The sequence below is a fragment of the Ursus maritimus genome, unplaced genomic scaffold, assembly GCF_017311325.1.
Source record: "Ursus maritimus isolate PB19 unplaced genomic scaffold, ASM1731132v1 scaffold_11, whole genome shotgun sequence".
Classification (NCBI taxonomy): Eukaryota; Metazoa; Chordata; class Mammalia; order Carnivora; family Ursidae; genus Ursus; species Ursus maritimus.
In genome coordinates this window covers 38,260,049-38,275,375 of record NW_024423453.1, presented here as the reverse complement: position 1 = coordinate 38,275,375, position 15,327 = coordinate 38,260,049, and the positions used below count along the sequence as shown (strand labels likewise).

Sequence of the window (15,327 nt, the reverse complement as noted above, 5' to 3'; positions counted from 1 at the left end):
GACAAATTCATAGTTTTTTTTTTTTAACTCAGAATTTTTAGTTATTCTTACAAAAAAGATAAAAGGAGAGACAGAGGAGAAAAATTCTATGAAGCCTTTCTCGACACTTCTCCCCACCACCTCCCTGCCCCCTACAGCTAGCAGAACTTCTTTCCTTTCTTTCTCTCCCCACTGTTGCCCCACTGCATCACTTAAAAGATGCTATTGCATTTATATGTTTCTGTCCCTTCCACTAGACAGTGAGCATTTGGGGGAACAAATACCTTGTCTTGTTTGCCATTGTATTTTAGGCCCCAAAGGAGGCCTTGGTAGACCTTAAGTTTTGATAAATATTTAATGAATAAAGGAATGAATGTCATCAGGGATATTGACTCATAATTTTCTTGTAGTGTTTTGTCTGGCTTTGGTATCAGGGTAATTCTGGCCTTGTAAATGAATTGGGATGTGTTCCTTTGTCTTAAATTTTTTGGAAGAGTTTGAGAAATATTGCTATTAATTCTTCTTTAAATATTTGGTAGAATTCACCCATGAAGCTATTTGGTCCTGAGCTTTTATTTGGTGGAATATCTTTGATTACTGATTCAATATCCTTGCTTGTTATTGGTCTGTTCACATAATCTATTACTTGATGATTCAGTCTTAGTAACTTTTATGTTTCTAGGGATTTATCCATTTCTTCTAAGCATAGATGTGAAAATCCTCAACAAATACTAGCAAACCAAATTCAAGAGCACATTAAAAAGATCATACACCATGCAAGGATGGTTCAGCATATGCTAATCAATAAATGTGATACACCACATTAATAGAATGAAGGTTAAAAATTATATGATCATTTCATTATATGCAGAAAAAAACATTTGACAAATTCAACATCTTTTCATGATAAAAACTCTCAACAAATTAAGTATAGAAGGAATATACCTTAATATAATAAAGACCATATATGACAAACTCCAACATCACACTCAATGGTGAAAAGTTAAAAGCTTTTCCTTTGGGATCAGGAACAAGACAAGGATGCCCACTCTCACCATTTCTATTCAATGTAGTACTGGAAGTCCTAGTCATAGCAATTAGGTAAGATAAAGAAATTAAACACATCCACATCAGAAGGGAAGAAATAAAATCATCTGCTTGCAGATAACATGATCTTATATATAGAAAACCCTGATGACTCCACCAAAAAACTCTTAGAACTAGTGAATGAATTCAGTAAAGTTGCAGGATACAAAATCTGTATATATAAAAATCAGTTGCATTTCTATATACTAACAACAAACTATCCAAAAAAGAAATTAAGAAAACAATCTCAATTATAATAGCATAAAAATAAAATACTTAGGAATAAATTTATCCAAGGAAGTGAAAGATCATACATTGAAAATGGTAAGACATTGATAAAAGAAATTTAAAAAGATAAAAATAAATGTATAGTCTGTGCTCATGGATTAAAAGAATATTGTTAAAATGTCCATACTACCCAAAGAGATCTACAGATTAAAGGCAATCCCTATCAAAATTACAATTCCATTTTTCACAGAAATACAAAAAAAACATTCCTAAGATTCATATAGAGCCATGAAAGATCCCAAATAGCAAAAGCAATCATGAGAAATAAGAACAAAGTTAAGGGCATCACACATCCTGATTCCACATTATATTACACAGCTCAGTTGACCAAAATGGTATGGTACTGGCATAAAAGCAGATGTATAGCTCATTGGAATGAACAGAGAGCCCAGAAACAAATCCACACATTTATAGTCAATTGATCTTTAACAAAGGTGCTGAGAGCACACAATGGGGAAAAGATAGTTTCTTCGATAAAGGATGTTGGGAAAACTGGACATCCACATGCAGAAGGATGAAATTGAACTCCTCACACCATATATAAAACTCAACTCAAAATGGATTAAAGGCTTAATAATAAGACTTGAAGCTATAAAACAACTAGAAGATAACACAGGGAAATAATTTGTTGACATCAGTCTGGGCAATGATTTTTTGGATATGACCCCAGAAGCACAGGCAACAAAAGCAAAATTGGACAAAGGGATTGCCTCAAAAACAAACAAACAAACAAACTTTTGCACAGCAAAGGAAACAGTCAACAAAATGAAGAGACAATCTATGGAATGGCAAAAAGTATTTGAAAACTATACACCTAAAAAGGGCTTAATGTCAAAAAAAAAAAAAAAGGAACTCAAACAACTCAGTAGGAAGAAAACAAATACCCTGATTTAATGGGCCTGAATAGACATTTTTTTTTTTTAAAGAAGACATGCAGATGGCCAATAGGCACATGAAAAGATGTTCAACATCACTAATCATCAGGGAAATATAAATCAAAACCACAAGGAGATATTACCTCATACCTGTTAGGATGGCTATTATCAGAAAAGCAAGTGATAGTAAATGTTGGTGAGATGTGGAGAAAAGGGAACCCTTACACGCTGTTGGTGGGAATGTACATTGGCATAGCCATATGGGAGACAGTATGGAGCTTCCTCAAAACATTAAAAATAGAACTGTCATATTATCCAGCAATCCTATTCCTTCCATATCTGAAGGAAATGAAATTAGTATCTCAAAGAGATATCTGCACCCCCATGTTCATTATAGCGTTACTCACAATCACCAAGGGATTGAAACAAACTAAATAACCTTTGATAAAAAAGATGTGATCAACTCCCCCTCAACCCCTCTGCCCTCCCCATGTGACAATCTGTTTAGAAAAGCTCTTGCTGGCCCTTCCTTAAAGATGTTTCCATTTCCCTGTGCAAAGGCCTGTAGAGGGAAACTGCACATCTGTTCTATTAGCCTAATCTCATGCAGCTAAATATCTCCTCCTCTGACCTGGTAGAACACTCATACTCAGGGATCATGTAAGTAATGAGCTATCAAATTCTCACCACTATTGGACAAACTGGTCTACCAGCTTGGATAGATAGACATTCACTTTCAGTGTCAATTGTTTTTAGGCAAATCTTGACTTAGATAAATTTGTATCTGAAGGGAAGTAATTTCTCAAGTTTTCTTGGATCCTCTAGCCATTTTACCTAGCTAACAACCCCACACAGCTCTTCCTTTCTGTAAAAAAAACTTAGCTAGCCATCAGGGCTTGTCCTGCACTGCGCTCCTTGGAGTAGCTTTTCTGCATTCCCAGATGCTTAGAGTTGACATTGATCTTTATTCTATTATACCTTTGCCATAGAGCTTTCAGTGTGTGTGTGTGTGTGTGTGTGTGTGTGTGTGTGTGTGTGTGTACACATATGTGCATACATTTCGAAAGTTGTGCGGGATAAAAGGTTAAGAGCATAGCCTTTGGAAGCAAACTGCCTCAGTTTGAGTCCTGGCTCTAACATTTATCAGCTGGGTGACTGTGAGCTTGCTACTTTACTTCTCTGGACCCCAGTTTACTCACTTGTAAAATGAATTTTTGTGGCACTTAATGAATAAAGCACTTTACATTAGTGCTTAGTGCACACGTGATACATTTTATGTGTTAGCTATCCTTTTCCAATGGTTACATATGTATTTGTCTCTCTGTCATAGCAGATTATAAGCTGTTAAGTAAAGGGAATGGCAATATCTATGGTATATTGTAGACAGTGCTTGGTATAGATCAGAAACCTGAAAATTGTTGACTTCAGTTCTGTATGAACTTTTATTCTTTCCCTAGTCCCTGTATTCCCTGTCTTTGTGAATGGCATCCTTATTCTCCCGTATGCCCAAGTCCCAACCAGGATTCATTCTTTGTCTCTTCTTTTTCTTTATTTTTCCTTCTAATACCTGTCCTCGATCTACCTGTTCTTTCTGCTTCTATCTACAGTCCCATTCCTGAAGACTGAACATCCTAATGTGATAGCCCATAGGTGGTGTTTCTTGGTTTCACTTTTGCCGCATTCTTTAACCTGCTGTCACGGTAACCTTTAAGACACATAAGGAAGGTCCTGGTGCTTCCTTGCTTAAAACCCTCTCATGTTTTCATTGTGTTTAGCATAATATCTGTTTCCCTTATCCTGCCCTACCAAACTTTCCACACCGACTACTGCCTGCTTCTCCAACCTTGTCTTGCTCCTTTGGCATTTTCTCTGCCCTTCCCATCTGTCCAGCTTCTTTTCACCCTACAGCCTATTGTTCTTTGCAGAAAGAGTGCTGAAGGCTTGCCCTGGTTGGTTCTGGACTGAGGTGTTATAATTTCTCCGTGTTAGGGAAATGATGCAGTCACCCAAGTGCCTTGAGTTCTCTGTTGGTGTCTTTGGCACAAACATAAAAATTGAAGTCTTGGTTTTTGTTTTTGTTTCTTAATCAGGGTACTCATTTTTTGGCATTGAAAGTACAAGCTCATTAGTGACTTTGGGGTATTGAAATGACTAAACGCAACAAAAGATCAGAGCTTTGAATGACATTTGTACTCATGCAGTTGTATTGAAACTTATTTCCTGCCTTACCACTGGTTATTTTTCTTCCTATCCCCTTATTTGTTGCAGAGACTTGTTGCAATTATTGTAAATGTTTATATCTACTTATTAGAGTGATTACTTTGCATTTATGTCTCAGCAGTGTGCACACTGTAACTCACACAAAATGTTAGCTGTTAAAAACGACTGCTGGGCCCAAGTTAATTAAAAATACAGAGGAGGCTGAATCTTATTGTGGGTGTAGTATCAGGCTCTGTTTGGACAGGAGTTTTTATATATTATGAAGTGGAAAATGCAAAAAATAAAAAGGAAGAAAAGCATTGTATCTGGATAGAGCCACATGCTGGAACCATGGTTGCTAATTTTTATACAACAAAACAGATGGTTTGTGTTTGATTATGATTCTCCTTTTAAGAAATTTATATGCCAGTAAGCTCTAGGCAGAATGTAGATTTTTGTGCCATTTCCAAATTTCCTTCTCTGTAGTCCTACTCCCTACCCACACCCACCTATTTTTTTTTCTCCTCATGAAGGACAGTGTTAGCAGCAGCAACAGCACTTGAATTAATTTAATTTATTTTTCTATGTATTTGCAGAATGGTTCAAGGTCCATAGCAAGGTGAATGTTTTCAGACTGTGCATGCATTCTCAAACTGCAGAGATCACCCAAGGGTAAAAGTACTGATTGCTGGAAGCCATTAGGATCCTCCTCTTTCTCTTCCTTTAGAAAGACAGGCAAATTGTAGGCTTGCTTATTATGAGAAACCTGGGATTTCTCTTACTGTGTACGTTTAGAGGGAATTTCAGCGTGTGTGTTTTGGGGAGTTAAAATATGACAAAAGGCATTTCTATGCACGCTTGGTTGGACTGTTGGTATTTAATCCACATTTGTGATCATCGGTTGGTGACACATTTTCCAAAAATGATAATATCATGCTTATTTTTAAAATCCTAATGTTGGCTTTTCATGGATCTAAAAAAGAGTTCTTTTAATTCAAGGTAAATTAAAACTCACTCAAGTCTTCGTTGGAGGAAAACTATTATTCTCTTCTTTACCCTCCCCTTAATGAGGAAAAAATGAGAGAGTTATTGAGGGTGATAAAGGTTGATTAAGGTTGTTAGTCAGTTGTATTTAACAAGGTAAAGAAAAGTTTCTGGATTTCCTATTTGGGTAGTTGATAGTGTTAGTAGCTGGTAGTGTTACTATTAACTGAGGTAGGGAATAGGAGGAAGAAGATGTGTACAGACCAATACTAAGCAGGGGTTAGTTTGTATATCATTGGGTTGGAACTGCCCACCAGGTATTTAGATAAGTATCTCAGTAATGAGGGCGATCACTCATCCCGTTGGGGCCAGAGTTGATTTGACTCATCAATTTGCTAGATTGTACTCTTTTCCTCCCTTTCTACTCTGTATTCTGTAACCCATCCAAAAGTGTTCAAGAAGATGACATTCCCTGATATGAGAGAAGCTTTCTTTGGTCCAAGACCTATTTAGGAGTTGTGGTCACTCATTAGAACCTCCAATTTGAGTCCGGAGTTTCAAAGTCAAAGCTGGCCATCCAGGTGTAATTGTTTTAGACACGTTTCCACAGGATATTGGGTGGCAAAAGAGAAACTTACAAAAACCATCAGTTCTACTCATATAGTTTATTAGTGTAAGAGGATAGGAAGCAGCATGGGAAAGGATGCATCTCAGCTATACTTTCTCCCTCCTGTTCCCTCATGGGCTAACGTCAGGGCATCTGCAGGTGAGCAATCCACCTGTGGTGAGCAATCGTCCAAGTCACGGAAAATTGTAGTAAGTTCTGTGAAGGATAAATACATCTGTTGTACAAATTATTACCAGGTAATATTTCATTAAAGAATGGAGTTTTTATGAGATAGCCGATAGAAGAAAGGCACTTTCCAGGTGCATCACTGGAGATGCTATACAAGTGTGACCTCAAAAATTGTGTTGGACTCTTGGAAAATGCATTGTAAAGGAGGCAACGGATTGATAGAAAAATAGTGGGAGATACATTCATTCCATTAAAACTGAGTAATGGAGGAAGGGGATAAAGAGTAGCCAGGGATACATGTTTCCAGTCTTACTGATTTGGCTTCTAGGATATTTTTATTTTCTTTTGAAGTTCTATCTTAAAAATAAAGACTATGAAAAATTAATATCATTGGAGGAGGCAAAAAAACATATTTGAGGCATGTGACTTTCTCTTTTTGATAGTATTTCTAAGCATATCCCACTGAAAGTATCTATATAATAATAGAGGGTTGTTATGGTTATTGTTATTGTTTTTGATGTTTAATAGAGACAAGAATGTGACGCTTGGTTTCAAAATGCTTATCAACATATATCTATCTGGATACAGAAATCCTTTATTATATGTGCAATTAAATGTTATGTACATATTTACATAAATGAAATTCAAAAAATTTTAAGAATCAGCTGAGTTTTTTAGAACCATTAGTTTAGTACTTTGACTTTTTTCACTGATTATGCAACTTATTTTTCTAACTTATTATAGTAATATTTCACATTTTATTAATCTGTTCATTTTTAGTAACTACTTTTCTAGCATTCACAGAGCTAACACCGGTAAAACGCAAAATTGGAGACTCCTACTCTCTCTAATATTGGATTTTTTTTTAACACAAATATTGATGTTTGCATTTAATCAAGATAAAAAACAAAGGTTTTAATCATTTTTATGTTTAGCTCATATTTCAAATTCTGGACAATTTCTCATTAATATGTTTATTACACTTAAAAGGATTCCAATGGGATGATTTAAAAAAAACCTCTATTTGATGGCTATATATATGCACATACATATTTATTTATATATATATTTAATTACAGAGATATCCTTGAACCCATAAAGCATGACAGCAAAGCAGGTCAATTTCTTAAACAACAGTATTTCATTCAGTACCTTGGTGGTTGTAATTAACGTTTCTGTTTAGTTCTAATTATAGTTTTTGTATCACAGCCATTATGCTAATGGTGTTATTCAGTAGTATGTGAGATTGCATTCATTATCACTGGTGAATTAAACCTTTATTAAAGAAAAATTCCCGCAGGCCTCATTCTGGAGTTAAGTAATTATTCATTTGGTTTTATCCTAGCAATTAGCTTATATACTGTAGCACTCATTATTGAGTTTCTATACCTCACTGAATGAGATTAACCCACCATGGTAAATAAATGCCTAACAGCTCCCAAGCTCACAATGTGTTGCTTTTTAAGCATATTATTATGTAACAAAATAAGGAATCAGAATGCATTGAAGCAGCATTCTGGCTTCCAACAAATAATGTACTTGCTGGGAAGACTATGTTGGACATTTTGTGTTTAATTCAGCGTTAAAAAAAAATGTAGTTGAAGCCCTCCAACACTAAGTTCACCTTTGTGGGTGTATGTTTTCCTTTGTTTAATTTCATTCCATTACTTGCTTGCTTGTTGAATTATGTTACTTTGCCCATTTGATGTTGATAAAAGCCTTTTTCAATAGCACAGACTCTAAATAGAACAGCCAATTAAATCTCCATTCCAAATGTATTTGGAGAGGGCTAGATCATCCAAGTCTTTTAGCTGGATGAAATCTTGAGCCATTCATTATAAATCATTAGAATTTGTTTGATTTATAGTTTTAGTAAAAATATTGCAAATTACTGCTCTGTTTTTACATAGCCATTCGTGCCATCCAAAGTCCCACCTTCTCACTGTCCTGTAGAAAAAAAGACTACCCACTTTTTCAAGGTTCCACATTCATTATCAGCTGGTGTTACCTTTCGAGAGAAAGTGTCTTCCATTACTTTTTCTCTTCTTGGAAATTATGTTAGACTACCTATTCTGCCTCCTCTGTTTTTTCTAGAATTCACATAGTTCACAAAACACCACAAAATAAAGCACAGAATGGAGCCTTTTTGGTCACAGCTGCCTCTTTTCAGTACCTATGGAGAATGTTGTCACCTTTCTCTTTACGCTCTCTAACATGGTCTATATAGTCTGTATATTAAGACACAACCTCAAAAATAGCACTATAAGGTTTGTTATTATGGACATGATATATCTGGAAAGATTGTGTTAACAGCTTCTCAGAATGTAGTCATTTATGTTCTTGACCAGAAATGCCATTTATATGAAAATGAATTGAGATATTTCAGAATTTGGTTGTTTTCCACTTCCTAGTCTATCCCAAATGTATTTTTGAGAAGTTAAAAAATCTCATAGACAGAACTTTTATCATCTTGAAATTAGTTTGCTTATTTTAGCATAACCCTCATTTCTTTAATGCCTGTTTTACAATCAGGATATTTCTTTTGGTCCTGGCTTATTGGTAAATATTTGTGAGACAAATTAATATTTCTGGCATTTCTGAATGCCTTTCTTTGTAGTAGATAAATATTGTAGTAGATAAATATATTTTTTATATGTCAATACAGGCATTGACATAATTAACATTATAGCAATACCGATAAACTCTTATAAAGAATCTTATATGTTAAATGAATCAAGTGTTGGGCCTGCCCCGGTGTCCCCATCACGGCCACCTCTCTTCTGCTGTGGCAAGGACAGTCCAGACTGCTGAAGACTGTGCTTCTAGAAGCACGAGTGTTTTGGGGACTTGCTCCCATAGTTCCTCTCTCTGCAGAATCAGGAAAGAATGGAAAGGGACTGCTGCTGTATCCCAAGAAACAAAGTCCACCAAAAAAGCCCCCTCAAGCTGCCGGCCCCACCTAACTGGTCAACACCACCACATACAGGAATCTCCAGCACCGTGACTAACCCAGTATACCTTACACCTCAACCTGGCCCCCTGAGAGTTTGGGATGCTTCAGCCCTCTGCAGAAAGAGAGTCACCACACCACTGAGAGCTCATTTTAAAGATTAACCTTACGTGGCCTATGCTACAGAAATAAAATCCACTCCAGTCAGGAAAATAAATAAAAAAATAAATTATATTAAAGAAAAAAATTCTTAAATCTTTATATTTATCTGTCTTTTAAGAGCACTGTTTATTTTTATTTTTTTTTTTTTAAGGATTTTATTTATTTGCTAGAGAGAGAGAGAGCACAAGCAGGGGAATGGCAGAGGGAGAAGCAGGCTCCCTGCTCATCAGGGAGCCCGATACAGGGCTCCATCCTGGGATCATGACCTGAGCCGAAGGCAGACTGAGCCACCCAGATGTTCCTTAAGAGCACTTTTTAAATCACACTGTTGAAAGGTGGTTCCACCAATGGGATATTAATAATGCTTATGAGGATTGAACAAAACACCTTTCCATGTTAATAATCATAGGAAGATCCTCCTTTAATATCTGAAAGTGGTCTTTATTATTTTTTTATAATAACATTTTTTATTATGTTAGTCACCATACAGTACATCCCTAGTTTTTGATGTAAAGTTCCATGATTCATTACTTGCGTGCACCATGCAATACGTGCCCTCAATACCCATCACCAGCCTAAAGTGGCCTTTAATTGCAGGTCTATTGGTGTTTATACTTTATACATTATCTAATGTTTCTGTATACTTTATCTTTCTGGGTATCATCTTGTTTCATCTGTGGCAGTTGTTTTTCCAGAAGATCTGGGCGCTCTTTGAGATCAGGTTTTGGCACGATCTCTTGGGCATTGTCTGGGGCTCCCTGCACGTGGCCGCCTTCCTCCGTTCACTTGGGAGCCTGTGTCAGGCTGCTGTCTGAGGACATCCTCCTGGTTCTGTCCAGAGTTTTCACTCCATCGCCCCATGACAGGCAGGGCACTGTGGCTCCCCCTGCCTGGTGTGAATGCCTACCATGCTTATTCTCACCTAATGGCTTTAGGAAAGGAAAGGAAGAAAAAGAACCGGGGACTCCCTCGATTCTTAACTTGGCTCTGCCACTTAACATCGTGTGACCTGTGAATGTTACTTTACCCATCTGTTTCCCAGGATCATCTTCCTTAAATGGAAACAACGAATGCCTCTCAGAGTTGCTAGTAAGATCAAATGTATTTGTTAGGTAGGTGTTAAGCCCTTAGAACAGTGACTACCATATAGTAAATTCCCCCAAATGATACAAGTTTATAATTATAGTCATCATTATCTTAAAATTTAAGTGACATGCCCCAAATACCATACTTAGGCCATGTGACAGCGTCGGGACCTATGGCATCTACCCTGGTTTTTTCCTCTACACACCATACCATTTGGGATGAACACTTATGAAAAATATAGTTCATCGTGTGGCATTTCTACCTGATACTTTAGCTAATAGTGTCCATGTGACCAGTCATCAGCATTAAGTCATTCAAATATTAATTACTCCTGTTATACTCTGGAGAGTTTTCTATTCTTAATGTGATATTTTCTCTCCAGCAACACTTGTCCATATTTTGAGGCAGAGTGAAACTGCATCGCTCTTCACGTCTAAGATCTAGAATCCTTGCCTCATTTGATTCTGTTGAAGCTAAGACTCACCTTGATCATCATCAACTAATATTTATCAAATGGGTTCTTTATTAGGAGTTAGGACACAGAGTCCCTGCACTCTAGGAGGCTACATTGTATCTGGAAAAAATAACAGGCATATATGTTCCAAATATCCCTAGTCATCATTAACCTGTAAGTGCAAATGAAATCACGTTCATGTTAATACACAAATTTCCCCTAATTGTAAGCTGAACTGATTCCAGGGAGTTCCATACTTTCAAGAAATCTCACCCAGTATTTTCTGGGAGGCCCGAGAGGGACTTCATAGATCCTCATGCGTATGAACATTTGTCTTCTCCTTTCATTCTCAACTCCCCTGAGGAAGGCTCAGGCTATGATGCTATTCCTTGCTGCTGTATTCTCTGTGAAATTGCTCATGACTGTGTCTCCTGGTGGTCTGAAGCTACAGAACTCAAGCGGTACCAAACATGCTATATTGTCTGAGCCAGAATGTTGCATTTTGTGCCTTAATGGGAAGACTGTCCGTCTTGCTAATTATGTGTCATGACATTCTTGTGAGCTGGTACTTAGGCTGCAGGCTCGTGCCCCGTGCGTCATAATGCTCTGCAGTCCCCTGCTGTATAGAGGTCCACCGACTCTGGCTCCAGGCTGGAAAACAGATGCAGACTGTCAGAATGCAGGATCCGCAGGGTCTATATCCAGCATCTGGAGTGTATACAGTCTTGCATCTGCCAGTATCTAGACAAGAAGGACAAGTTTTGTGGCCACGAGGGCTGCTGCCCATCTCTTCTCAAAGGCTATTGAAACTCTGACTCCCTAACTTCCAGTCATGATGGCCTTCCCTCTGTGTTCCAAATGTGCCTCAGGCTTTTCCCATGCTTCTCCCTTTATCTAAAATAATAATAATAATAATAATAATAATAATAATACTTATTGAATACTAGTTCCATTCTTGGTACTGTTCTAAGTAACTTACAGGTGTTTACTTATCTAATTCTCCAAAACATTCCAGGAGATAAATATTATCATTTTTCTCATTTTAGAGATTAATAAACGGACACACACAGTTTAAGACATTTGCCTGTGGTCAGACATTTGAAGATGCAGGCTCAGGACCTGAACCCAGGCAATGAGATTCCACAACCCTCCATTCTTCGCTATCTCAGTAAGGGGCCCAGAACTTTCTACATGGCTAACTCTCTCTTTTTCTAATCCCTCCATAGCATCTCTGCTATCTGGAATTATCAAGTTTACCATTTTTGTTGCTGTTGTTTCTTGTGTATAGTACTTCCTATGTTCTAGGGAATGTCCTAAATGTTTCACGTAGACTAACTCACACAATCCTCGAGCTTATTAGGAAGGTGTATTATATTTTACAGATAAGACGGTCAAAGCTTAGAAATGTCAAGTAACTTGCCCAAGGTCAGACAGCTAATAGCTATTGTAGCCAGAATTGAAACTCATGGAGCCAGGCCCTAGTCTATGCCACTAACCACGCAACTTCTACTCCTCAGTGAAGGGAAGGACCTGCTTCTTTAAGGCCTCGCCTGGATCCTCAAGCCCTGGAACATATGGATGCTTAATCTTTGTTAAAATGTTAAGTAAATGAACAAATTCTTCCGGTCATCTGTCAACGTCCAAAGTACATGTTTCATTCCAGTAATGTTTTACTTCCCTTTCCCTGATCCATCTCCTCTCACTTTCCGATGGCCTGAATTATTCCACTGTGCCCTTGGAACTGCTGGTCCCCAACCATCTGACCCTGGCTGTAATATAAATACGGCCCTCCCCGAAAGATGCCAGTTCTCTGCCTTTTCATGTATTGGCTCTTTGTTTTTTTTAAGAGCCAGAGGACTCAGAACAAGATATGGGGTTGAAATGTCCTGACATCCCACTTTTGCTTGCAGACCATAAATCCTTCTTACAAATGATTTTGTTTTCAGAAGTCTGCGTCATTTGAGGCTGCTGCTCACACCCATGTCTGATTTGCGTCCTTAGACATCCCAAGTTCCCAACACAATGTATGGTACGAAGTAAATACCCAGTAAATGCCCACCTCCTGGTTATTTGCATTTCTTCCCCTTCTCAGCAGAGACACATTTCTTCTTTCCAGGCTCCCTTATGCATGTGCATATCAGCTCTTGTTAATAAGCCCCTGGGGAATAACAGTTCATCAGAAAATGCCTAAAGGTCAGTTTTGGCTCAGGTTTAGCTGAGACATGAATAAAAAGCCTTAGTAGAAAATAGTCTAATTAAAAAAAAAAGTGGTCTAAGATAAGCATCAAATGAATATCATCAATGGATTTAATCAAAGATGGCAGGAAGGACATTCAGACCCTTAGTTTTCATTTTATGAACACAGCCATATTTCACAAACAATGTCTTTTGATGGGGGTACGATCTATTACTGTTTATTTTCCCCTGAAATTCTTGTCTTTGGTATGTGATTAAATGAAAAGGAAGAGAATATAATATAGGGCAGTGCTGATGGCATAGAAGCTTCTATGAAGCCAGCTGTCTTCCCAGAGGCCAGGTTTCTGTCTTTCCTCTATTGTGAGACTCCTTTCAACTTAAATTTCATTTAATGTAGTACAAAGCCTTTTGAATTGTAAAAGGCTATTCAAGTGGAAGGTTGCTGTTATTGTACTAATAGGAATGTAATTAAAGAGCAGTAGGACTCAGTGCCACTGATGGGAGACGGATCCGGGGTCTGCTGGGCAGGGAGGCTCACCCTCTCTCTGCTTTCTTTCCCCTCTCTGGCTCATAAGGTTTCCTGTAACTGATTTAAAGGAAAAAAATAAGGAAATTTCTCTCCGTTTAGCTTAGACTAAATCTAGTCTGACAGAAGATACCTGAAATCTGACATTTTGGACTTTTCAAGACAATTAGCAATTTATTCTTTTTTCCAGGTTAGAAAGAATGCAGTGATACAAACTTCTAGTCCTCAGACTCTTCTTGCCTTTGAGTGGACTTAGGGAGTGACTACACTGGAATTCACACCGCCTACTCCTACCACTGGTCACTTAAGACTTAATGTTTTGATCACTTTCTGACTTCATGATAAAGTCAGCTTACCCATAAATTAACCTAATTTCACATTGTGATATAAATCTTCACTCTTTTTTAAAGATTTTATTTATTTATTTGACAGAGAGTGAGGCAGGGAGAGAAAGGGAACACAAGCAGGGGGAGTGGGAGAGGAAGAAACAGGCTTCCGCTGAGCAGGGAGCCCAGTGTGGGACTCAATCCCAGGACCCTGGGATCATGACCTGAGCCGAAGGCAAATGTTTAACGACTGAGCCACCCAGGCACCGCAGTCCTCACTCTTCATAGAGAACCTATGCACCTCTTGCCACACTACGGACCTTAAGTAAGGAAACGGAGATTGATTTGGAATTTTTTTTTATGTCAAGTAAATAGGCGAATGCATCATTCCTCACAAGGAATGTCTATGCCTGTGTTGTTTGCATCTCCTTCCCTGGCTTCCTGTTGCTCTTCTAGACGCACAGTTGGTTCGTGTTCCAGTCTGAAGTTGGCCCGTTCGGTTGTGCCCTACATCCACGCCCATCTCGCCGTCTTCATGACATCTCTCCAGGAATTCTCACCTCTCTCTCCAAATCGTCAGTCTTCTTTTTTACTGGGTATCTCCCATCAGTATACAGACATGCTGCCATTTCTCCCAGATTAAACAAACAAACAAACAAAACCCAAACAAAGAAACAAACAAACAAACAGCTTTCTTTCTCTGTCAGTTACTTCTTTTGCACAAAATTTCTTGAATTGTCTACACATACCGTCTTTGAGACCTCTCCTCTTATTCTCTTTTAAATCCACTATTGTCAGGCTCTCACACTCACCTTCTCCCATTCCTCCACCCAAACTATTCTTGTCAACGCCACCAATAACCTCCATTTTGCCAATTCCAGTTATCATCTTACTTGGTTTACTGGCAGCATTTCCAAGAGCTGGTCATCCCTTCTCCTAGATAGACTTAGTTGTGGTTGTTCAAAAACATCTCTTGGTTTCCCTCCTCTCTCTGGTTTTTCCTCCTTCGCTGATTCCTCATTGTCTCCCTACCACCTTACTGTTGCAATCCCCCAAGCCTCAGTCCTTAGTCCTCTTCCCTCCTCTGTTTATACTTACTATCTTCATGATCTCTTTCATTTCTTGGCTTTAAATATCACATGTATGTTGACCACTCCCAAACTTCTATATCTGGTCCTGACCCCTCTCCCAATTCTAGGCTTGTTTATGTATCCGCCTAGTCAATATCTCCACTCAGAGGTCTACTTGATTCTCTAGATGCAACATAGCCAAAATAAACTCCTGATCTTCTGGTTCAAATTGGCCCTACGTACATTCTTCCCATTGTTATTAAGGGCAATTGCATCCTTCTCCTTGCTCTAAGGCTCTGAATATTGGGGACATCCTTGACTCCTCTCTTTGTCTCACTCCCACATCTAAC

General features: G+C 38.1%; 1 protein-coding gene and 1 pseudogene across 1 annotated transcript in view; both read left to right on the top strand.

The window, feature by feature from the left end:
* IQCM (IQ motif containing M) overlaps positions 1–15,327 on the top strand; it is a 329,322-nt gene that overhangs the window by 210,500 nt on the left and 103,495 nt on the right. The window lies entirely within an intron of this gene.
* LOC121101895 lies at positions 6,105–9,301 on the top strand (annotated as a pseudogene).